The sequence below is a fragment of the Camellia sinensis genome, chromosome 12 (genome assembly GCF_055761805.1).
Source record: "Camellia sinensis isolate YWXY chromosome 12, ASM5576180v1, whole genome shotgun sequence".
In the NCBI taxonomy this organism is placed as follows: Eukaryota; Viridiplantae; Streptophyta; class Magnoliopsida; order Ericales; family Theaceae; genus Camellia; species Camellia sinensis.
The window spans coordinates 147,369,509-147,381,132 of NC_138972.1; the positions used below are offsets into that span (position 1 = coordinate 147,369,509).

General features: G+C 36.3%; 1 long non-coding RNA gene across 1 annotated transcript; it reads left to right on the top strand.

Annotated features, from left to right (window-relative positions):
- The first annotated feature begins 658 nt into the window (after positions 1-658).
- Positions 659-2,069, top strand: LOC114271113 (uncharacterized). The gene is made up of 3 exons (XR_014345927.1): positions 659-696; positions 861-920; positions 1,962-2,069. It is a non-coding gene; the product is annotated as an uncharacterized LOC114271113 (long non-coding RNA).
- Positions 2,070-11,624: the final 9,555 nt, after the last annotated feature.

Below are 11,624 nucleotides of genomic sequence, written 5' to 3' on the forward strand. Positions count from 1 at the left end.
CCATGTAATTTTTTGTTTTATTGAAGGTCAAAACTTAATTCTTGCCATCCTCCTTTACTAACTGGATTTTGTTTATATTTCTTTGGCAAATAGATTCTTGGAGATATCTGGGCAGATAAAATTAGTGGGAAACTAGTATTGGGTTTTGGAGTGATCTGGTGGTCAGTTACAACAGTTTTGACACCTATTGCTGCCAGAGTTGGGCTTCCTTTCTTGCTTGTCATGCGTGCCTTTATGGGGATTGGTGAGGTTAGCCTATTCTTATGCTCCTTTGAGGTGCTTTTATGGTTTACTGGTCTATGATGAGCTTCACATTCCCGCGTTTCATCCTTCAATTTGGGGTTTCTTCCAAGTCCTCTTCAACCATCGCCAGAAACCATGGTTTTTTCGTCTTCTCCACCAACAAAAGAAGATACAGTACACCTAAACCCTTATTGTCTCAACAGGTAACAAATTTTTACAAACCTAAATGTATGCATGAGTGACTACATACGTATACACAAACAAATTCAGAGGATTGTGAGTTTTGTTTCTGACTTGTGTATCTGTATATTAATCAGTGGGTAGTCAAGTGAAGCAGAGTTACTGGTGGTGGTTGGCGGTGGAGCAGCAGGAATTTATGGAGCAATTAGGGCTAAAACCATTGCACCAAATCTGAATGTGGTTATTATTGAAAAGGGGAAGCCCTTGTCAAAGGTTTGTATTGTTTTTGGAGTGTATATATTTGGGTTATTGTGCATAGTTAGATAATTAGAACACTATTGAATTTTTTGTGTAACTTCAAACAATATTCATTTGTTCAGTTAGTAAATTATATGTGTTTGTAATTTTGCTAAAGTAAATGATTTTCTATTTGGAAGTTTAAAATTTCTGGAGGTGGCCGATGCAATGTGACAAATGGGCATTGTAGTGACAATTTGGTGAGCATTTTTATGTTTCAAATTTACTATGTCTACACATACATTTCTGTAATGTGAATTTGTTATTTAATGAGACCATTATGGTTATAACTAATTCTTGAACATGATATAGTTCTTTGAGTTTAATAATGGGGCTAGAGTCCTTTTGATTTTAAAAAATTATCGTTTTGGCTTATATGTAGTCCATGCCACCAGAGTAATTTTGTGAAGCCTGTTTGTATTACTTGATATGTATAAAGAATAAACATTTGTTATCTTGTTGAGGACTTTAGCCAAGCACTCCATGCTTTGTCCAGTTTTTGATCAGCTCTTATATGGTGGGTTGAACTCTCACTTGATGGCAGTTTTGTCTTTGATTGAAAGGAAAAATGTCTGCTGCATTTGACTTTCTTAAAGTGATTCAACTGATATCAAACACTTGTTCTATTTTTTTTGCTGACTTGATCAATATCTGGATCCTGTGTTAGTATTGTATTCTTAATTTTTATTTATCAATTTTATTTATTTATTTTTATTGTAATCTCAATTTCTCTCGTGCCATAATCTTAAGGCTATATGTTTTATATATAGAGATTACTCAGCTTGTCAATGTTTTCTTTGACGTGGAATAAGATGTACATCAGTGGGAAGAGTGTAGAAAATCATTACTGTGAGACCCTGGGCTCCCCAGTTCTAGCTTTGGATTTTCACATGGGTTTCTCACACTAGAAGTTATGACATTTTTTGGCCCATGTTGGGCTTTGGTGGAGTATCTTTAAATTGAAGTAGCTATGATTAAGACAAAAAGGAAATTAAATAATCCAATGATTTTTTTGAATATTCTTGACTTTGAAGTTCCCCTGCTATCTTACATGCTAAATGAAACCAAAATACAAAATAATTTCACTAAAGAGCTTGTTTTAATTGCATGGATTGAACTCAATCTGCCCTCTTTAGTTGCCTTCGTGTATATATATTTTAATTTCTGTAAATAAACTATTCAGTTTAGCTGAAGTGTCTTACGTAATCATATGTTGTTCATAATGCTGACTTTCTGAATAGATTTTGGCAGAACATTATCCTAGGGGTAATAAGGAACTAGGCTCTTTCTTCAGTATGCATGGTCCCAAGGATACCATGTCCTGGTTTTCTGATCTTGGGGTGAAACTGAAGGTCATCTTGAAACTACACACTTTTGTTTTCTTTCTTCTATTTCATTTATGCTGTTAATGTTTTCTTTTGCAATATCATGAATTAGCTTCAGTCATTTATGCTTAGAATCAAGTGTTACCATTCTGGTGTCAGACTGAGGATGATGGAAGGGTATTTCCAGTCAGTAACAACTCATCTTCTGTAGTCGATTGCCTTTTGTCAGAAGCAAAGCAAAGGGGAGGTATGTATTTGTATTAACTATTGCATGTACCGTCTGTGTACTTCTCTTACTATATTTATTTTCATAGTTCAATTTATTTATCTTTTTCGGTAGATGCTGTTTAGACCCTTTTTTCCACCAAACCTCAGTCAACCAATCCTAACATATGAGTTAATTTAAAGGTTTGAACTGTCAGATGGTTAGGTTTCCTGATCAGGCACTTTGATAATATCTTTCTTAAGGCAGCCATTGGTGCCAAGTTCAAATATTGCATATAAATTCTATTATTTAGCGTTAATATACATACATATATTAGTGAATGTGAAAGATGAAACTCATCATGGAATACGTGTATTTTTTTTTGTTTGGTGCAACTTACTGGGGTTGCTTTTGATTTTTAGTTATTTATATTTTTGAAAATTTGTGGCAACATAGGTCCACAATTGATTGTTTGTTGCGGCATGGGAAACAACAAGGACTATCTGTTTAGTAATTGATTGGTGATATGAGTCACGTGGTGTCCCTAGAGCATCGAATAATTTTCCAAGATTAACATTGCCATGTTCACAGGAGGTTAGAGACTGGCAATTATGTGCTCTTGATGTCAATAGTTGTTTGATTTTGAGAATTATTAGTGGGGTCTGATTGTCACCATCCTAATTTTTTCAAATCATTGTTATAGCTTTAGCAAGGATGCATGCACTCATCATGGTTGATTGAAGACAAGCAATTGGACAATTCAACAGCTTAAAATGCTGAAAAGAATAAGAAAAATGATTGGTAGCTTAAATTTGAGTTTGTCTCAAAGTCTGAATTTGTGTTTGCCGGTTGATCGTTTGGTTGACCGGTGAAATATTTGTCTACCGTGGTTGTTACCCAGCACTGGTGGCTGATGGTTGTTGCTTGTTGGTCTGCTGTTGCTGCTGCTGGTGTGCTGTTGTAGAATTTTGCTGGGCTGCTGCTGCTGCAATGTTGCTGTGAAGTGGGTTGCTACTAGATGCTGGTCTGCTGCAAATTTGGGGGGTTGTTAGTTTCATGTTTTCATTTTGTTATTTGTTGTTTTTACTATGGGTTCACAATATGGATGTATTTGAGTATTTTAGTGAGTTTACCCTTTCAGGTTTTATACACCGCTTCCAAAAGCATGTTTTTTAGCAGTGTGTTTTTGCCTACACATCAACTTTAGGTGATTTAATATCAATGTTATTAGATTTTAATAGTAGTGCCTGAGGGATGCCTCTTGTAAATATGTAAATCTTATAAAAAAAATATAAATGATTTTTAATTTTTTTTTGCCGCTACAAATTTGTCGTTTCCAAAAAGTAAAGCTTTCTTGACAAACAACTTGTCGGTAAATGTGTAGCCAAAAGTTTATTTTTGCCCACTCATATTTTGTTGCTAAAAGTGTATTTTTTGCCAATGCCAATTTGTCGTTGCCAAAAGTAAAGCTTTATCGACAACCAAACCGTTGGCAAATGGCAACATTTACCGACGTAAATGTGTCGCCAAAAGTTTACTTTTGCCGACGCATATTTTGTTGCTAAAAGTATATTTTTTGCCCATGTAAATTTGTGTTGCGAAAAGTGTCACACAATCATCATATTTGAATGACTTTTACCAACGCAAGGCAAAATGCCGACGATGGATGAAGGCTTTTATCGACGACTATGTTCGTCGCTAAAGGCATTACTTTTACCAATGCAATGATAACTTCGTCGGCAAAAACTTTTGCCGACTCACTTTTGCCTACGGGTTGCCAACGTAGCTTTGTGTGTCGGCAAAACTCTTTGCCAACGAATTTTCCCTTTTAGCAACATATTTTGTTGCGTCGTGAAAAATGCAATTTCTTGTAGTGCCTATACTTCATGTTTCATTCACATTTTTTTTCTGTTTGGTGATTATTTTATATACTTCATGTTATAGCACCTTTTGAGCCTTGTCTTGCATCACATTTTTGGCATATTTTTATACTGATTTGAGGTCTTCCATATACTGTAAATGTTCATATTTTTGGTCTATCTTCAGTGTTGTAGAAGGAAATTTTTCAGTTTGGGTTTTCCTTATACCACTTGCTTCATTACCCCTCTTTTGGCCCCTATTCTTGCATGCTATTTTTCCCCTACCTATACTGGCTGTTTGGCCATGTTTATAACTGTGAAAGTGCATCTTTTGGGACTGTCTAGCTTCTGTCTTCGCATTGCATGTCCATGTTGTGCATGTTTGGCATAGCTATAGGCCATTTCGGGTGCCTAATGTTGCATTTCGGGACATTTCCTTGCATTTCATGTCATTTCGCTTCATTTCGGGACTGTTTTCCCCCTTATTTTAGTGCTGAAATTCCATTAGTATGCTTGCATATCATTTTTGCCATATTTCATCACATTTTAGCATCGCCTCGGTTTGCGTGCTCGTGTGCACGCATTTCGAGGCACCTCATTTTTATCCGACGGCATCCTATGTGAGTGTGGCTGAGGCTCACTAATGTTGGTATAAGCCCATATCATGTTTTCATGTCATTGCGTCGCATTCTGTCATTGCCTCGGTTTGCGTGCCCGTGTGCACGTATTTCGAGGCGCCTCATTTTTATCCACCGGCATCCTATGTGAGTGTGGCTGAGGCTCACTCATGTTGGTGTAAGCCCATTTGTCATTTCCATGTCATTTCATAGCATTTTACCATTGCCTCGGTTTGCGTGCCCGTGTGCACGCATTTCGAGGCATCTCATTTTCATTGCATTTGTCATCGTCTCGGTTTGCGTGCCCGTGTGCACACATTTCGAGGCATCTCATTTTCATTGCATTTACCATTGCCTCGGTTTGCGTGCCCGTGTGCACGCATTTCGAGGCATCTCATTTTCATTGCATTTGTCATTGCCTCGGTTTGCGTGCTCGTGTGCACGCGTTTCGAGGCATCTCATGTTTATTGCATTTGTCATTACCTCGGTTTACGTGCCCGTGTACACGCGTTTCGAGGCATCTCATTTTGATTGCATTTACCATTGCCTCGGTTTGCGTGCCCGTGTGCACGCGTTTCGAGGCATCTCATTTTCATTACATTTACCGTTGCCTCGGTTTGCGTGCCCATGTGCACGCATTTCGAGGCATCTCATTTTCATCATATTCTGCATTGCCTCAGTTTGCGTGCCCGTGTGCACACATTTCGAGGCCTCTCATTTTTGTAGCATAGTGCATACTAGGTTGTATCTTAGATTGCATTCTGTCATTTTCTCGGTTTGCGTTCCCGTGTGCACGCATTTCGAGACTCCTCATTTTCATAGCATTATGTATGTTAGGATTGCATCTTAGTTGCATTTCATGCATATCATGCATATTGCATCATGTCCGGAATAGGAGTTAGCCCGGGCACGGGAAACGAGGTACATTTCGTACTCCGAGTGACGAAATATGTCTAAATTCCCCAGTCACCGACACTCCGGATTATCCATGATGGAGTTAGGTTTTAGCTGTAGTTTCATGTCCATTCATCCTATATTGAGTTGTGCATTTCGACTCCTCGGCCATCATGCCTCGGTATGCGTGATTGGTGGCACGAGGATCGAGACATGCATATATCTGTGCAAATACATTGCTATGCCCCTTTCCTGCTCTCTGTTGCAGCAAAATCAGGAATCAGTAACTTTCCGGGACTTGGCACGCTTTTCAAGAATAACAGGTGTAAACAGAGGCTAATTGGGGCATTCCGGTGGATTTCCGCGCAAGACAATCCGGACGTGCATCATCCACCAGAAGCAAGACAGTCCCTGGCTTGCACGCCAGTTTTATTTGCTTTCTAGTTAATTCATTAATTAATTAGAATTCTGTAATATTTTTGGACTGTAATATTCTTTTATTTGGGGACTGTAATATTTGGACTGTATATTTATTCAGACCCTCCGAGTGAGGGCACAACTGTAATAAGTGTGCGTGAGTGTGATGTATGTCTTCCAACCCCACGTCTTTCTCCCTTTTATTTATCCGCTTACGATGGTTAGATTAGGGCATGTTTAAATTAGCATACAGTATGACAGCATGTTTACATCATTCATCTGTATTGCATACACTGGGCTCGACGCATCATACTAACTGCATTGTACCTTCAATTTCAAAGTTGAATACATGATAGTTGTAGCATATCATATACCATCTTAGAATAGCCGAGCCTGTTATAATCGCATTTTGCATGTGTTGCATTAGGCATTTCTGTATAGTTAGGATCATGCATGATTTCTAATGAAGTTTCTATTTTGGCTTGGAGTACTCGGTAAGCTTTATGCTTTAGCATCCTTGCATGCGTGTGAGTGACTGCCATGAATAGCATGCTTACCATGAGGCTATGTGCTTATCTGATATAACTGCCTGAATGCCTGTGGGTTAAGGTTGGGTTATCTGAATTGGAATAGATCATCAAATGTTTCAAGCCTACCTGCGGGTAGCAAACCATTTTCAAAGACAAGCATGAAATGTTTTGTTCCAATTCGGGCGACCCGGTCTATATTTGTATGTTGTGAGCATCACATAGTAACCTAGGCTAATAACCGGTATAAGAACTCACAATGTTTTCAAAAATAGATATCATAGTTAGTAGAGGCCGGTCTATGACCGGGCGAGCGGGGGTGCTCACGAAGTGACCTTCCCCAATCGTACCCAAGTTCCCGAGCCGAGGCAACTTTGGTGATGACGGACACGTGGCCTTTTGGCACCGAGTCAGGGTTTCCTAAATTTCCCAAAATAAAATATTTAGGTGGCGACTCTGTATCTGGCAAAGCAGTCCATGTTTGGCACTTCTTTCAAAAATCAGTTTTCTAAAAATGATTTGCCGGATTTGGACTCTTTGGTTCAGATTAGGAACCGTGACTACAAAAGTCGAGTCCGAGCTGTAGCGAGGTCCCCCGTGGGCTTGTTACAGTGCTCATAGCTGACCTTCCCCAATCGTACCCAAGTTCCTGAGCCGATGCAACTTTGGTGATGACAGACACGTGGCCTTAGACAAACGAGTCAGGGTTTCCTAAATTCCCCCATAAAAAATATTTAGGTGGCGACTCTATATCTGGAGAAATAGTCCATGTCTGGCACTTCTTCTTAAAAATCTATTTTCCAAAACGATTTGTCGGATTTGGACTCTTCGATGATTTATCAGTCTTGCATTACACTTTGCAAGATCAGATTAAGAACCATGACAACAAAACGAGTCCGAACTGTGGAAGAGCATTGAGAGCCCGAGGGCGCGTCCACAACCATCTTCCAAATTTATAAGACCAAACGTAACCTCACATGCCTCATCCCTCAAATATAACCATATTTCAACACAACCATTTTTCATGTCAAGCTACTTAAAGATGTAATTTTTTTTTCCAAATTCTCTACCAATAACAATTTCACAACTTTTTCTAAAATTACCTAACCAACATGATATTTACATCAAAAATTATGAAAAATGCCCAAGAGTAACATTTTCAAGGTTGTGAGTTCAAAAGTCCACATTTCACATTTTTATTTTCACAAAAATGAACACAACTAAATCATCAACATATCATTTTTCATAAAATATTATGAATGTAATACTTTTAAAGTTTTTAATCCCAAAACAACTCTATAATCCCAACTTAACAATTTATACAATATTCCTCAATATCAATTTATTCTTCTCAAAAATAAATTCCAAAATCAAAGATAAAAAAAATATTTCAACTTTATATTTCTCAAAATAAATCATCTAATCATAATATGATGTAGATACAATCTATACAACCTTTAATTTTTTTTTTGGATTTTTTTTTTTTTTTTTTACAAAACTAACAACACAAAATGATTTTTTCAAAATCAATCTCAAAATGCCAACATTCTTAACATTTCAACATAATTTTTCTTCTAAGTATTACCAAACAAAAATCTGAATATATATATATATATATATATATATGTGCAATACCTCTTAAAATGACATATTTTCTCAAAATAACCATAACATAGCTTTAATGTAATAATATGAAGAAAGTCATTATCTTAAATATGAAGAAAGCAAATTCGAAAATGCAAACATCGCCTGATCATGGACCTGAGACCACCATTGTGAAGATCACGATGAGCTCTCCGACTTTCATTCACAACACTTTTACAAAATCTCACTCTAAGCTCAAAGCTTGAACAACCATGGAAGAGAGAGAGAAAGAGAGAGAGAGAGACGGATAGAGAGGGAGAGAGATGCAAATTAGAGATTGAAAAGCGAGAAGTAACCCTATACCAAATGTAAGGAAAAAGAAAGAAAAAGAAGGGAAGGAACAAAAGGGGGGCAACCCCACGTGGGTTTGCTTTGCCCAAGTTTGGTTTTCCAAAAAAAAAAAAAAATTTGTAATAATACCTCAAAATTTTATAATATAAATTATAAAATGATATAATTTTTCTCACCACAAAATATAACATTTTTATACACCACAAAATAAAATATTTTGCTCACTACAAAATATACACCCATTTTATTCACTATAAAAATATATAATTTTTTCACCATGTGGTACACACCATAAAATCAACTATAAAATATTTATTATAATCCTATATAATAAATAATAACAACTCTCAAGGTGGTTACTACCAATCACACAATTAAAAAAGACCCAACTGTTAAACATGAGACATTAAACAAACTCAATTTAAATTAAATCTAAGTCATGAGTCTCACCCATAAGCCAGACATGATCCAATTATATACCAAAATAGACCCAACAATTTATCTCAAATCATGGTCCAAACACCCAAAAATCAAATTTCAAATTCTGCTATAAATTAAACTGAACACCAATCAGTTTGCAAATTCTCATAAAATAAATACTCACCATTAAATTCTAAAATTTTTATCCAACATGCTAAACTCTTATAGAAACACCATAATAAAAAATTTCATAATTTTTGAGTTCGAAAATTATAGTTTTTTTAAAAAAATTTATTACAAAAATTGAACCACTTTGCACATAACTTTACACAACACTCCAATCCAAATATTACTCAATTAATTTATGCACTGACTATTTTAAAAAAAATATTTTGGGTCATTACAACCTACCATCCTTTAAGAAATTTTGTCTTCGAAATTTAAACTCATGTAATATAATGTATCCTACAGTCACCCACAAACTCACTCAAGTACTTACCACTACATCAACAAAAATTCTTTAACCACTGCAACTGCCATCAACTAGTAACACCGGTAACGAACCAAACCATTATTTTGCACCACAATTGATTATATCAACCTTTACTAGTATAAACTATCAATATCCCAAAGCAACAAAATAGGATATAATCCCTTAAGCATAACAAAATTTTTTGCAAAATGACTCCTCAGAATACCAAGACACCGTACCTTATTGGTGATAACCCAACTTCAACAAAATATCTCCATCGCCTAATGCACAACGTACCCCAATGCTAAAACAACTATTACTACTCTAAGACCATAACAAAACCAAGCAATACCTCTTCAAAAGCACTAACCACCAACTCAAAAAGCGACCGCTAATCATCACAAGACGAACAATACTTAACCAACACTAAGGTGATGCCACACCCCATAACCCAAACATAGAAAAATCAATTTGGACAACGACCTAGGATTTCCATCAACAAAGACTACAAATTGACATTACCGGTTCCACTCCGATGTGAGGTTTACAAAATGGTCTCAACAACATACCTTAAGTCTAAGCAAGACTCAACACAACTAGGTAAACAACCAAGCTATACATGGCCCTCAAGCTAACAAAGACTACTTATCACGCATTAAGAACAAGGAAACACCCTCCAAGGTTTAGCAAACAAACTCATAATTCATTCCAACTCATCCAATTGCAAGGAAAATAGAGCATAGTTCTCGAAGCTACCCAATTTCGTACGACCAAAACAATCTAAAATCTAGATTACACCGCCAAAATATCATACTCATAAAGTCATTCCAAGACTCTATTTGGAAATCACTAGATTAACCAACTAGACACAAGATGTCCCCAAGGAAAATACAACTATGGCTCAAAACACAACTCATTCCCTCTAAGATAATTCTATTACCAATGAGTGTTGGATACTCTCTCCCTTGACACCTAGGGACAAAACAATAAATAAATAAAGGCAACAACAATTATGAATATTGTCCATTTCAAATCTCATCTTTATACCTCACATAGTTTGCACTTTATAGTTTTTACAACCATATCTCAAAACAATCAATCTCTCTTGGGAAATACACCCTTTACCACCATTCACAATCTTTACCATGTCGAGACCATGCCTCTTCCCAAATACATACAAGGATATACAACCAAAGTTCAAGACTAAATCCACACATAATCAACTGAATAGAACAGCTTTCACAATCATGCAAGGCCGCATATATTCCATTCATAACATTTAGCATCAACACCTCCCACTGAGGTACATTCTCATGTTCCAACACGAAACTCAACATATGCATATCAAATAGCATAAAATCGCATAACTACATAACAAATAACGGGTTGCCACTACTAAGATGGTTAGTTGTTCTAAGAATCCTTTTAGACCTCTTATTAGAAATCATGCTGATCAGGCGCATTTCCAATAAGATTTTTAAGAAAATTTATGGGCCCGACACAACATCCTCGAGACTCAACCCCATGCCCACATAAACATAACATCTTAGCACACAAGCATGTTATCACATAGAATGCAAACATCACTCACAATCACGAGGTAAACCCAACTGTGGTCAAAGCCACTTCCCATGAGCCACGGTATCCAAACCCAGTTCGCTCTGATACCAAGTTGTCACGTCCCATATTTTATTACTCAGATAACATTACCAAAATTCATTAATTAAGTCCAATTTATAAATGACAATTCATCCTTTGATGAAATGATGAATAATTAAATATACATGTTCCCTCTCATTATACAAAAGTGACATTTTCATACAAATAAAAAAATGCCCTGAGGCTTACAATAAAAGAGAGGACACTACTCTTTACAAAAAATAGCACTTAGCCAAACAAACAAATGAAATAGTACAATCTATCACTACATTACACTTATGAAATGGTAAAACCCATTGTTTGATCTTCAAATACAAAAAGCATTCCCTGTACACATGTACAGACAGGGGGTGAGCAACCACTAGCTTACCAAACAATCTCATATTAAAACATTAGAACATATGCGGGTACAAAGGTACTCATACATATACGTGAAATCATATCATGTCAAACCATATGATTCTATTACATAATCTCTTAAATCCAATTTATTTAATTAACCACAACCAGTTAACTTAAATTAATAAACATGCTTCAATAGCAACATGACATCATTTTCAATTCATTCAATTAT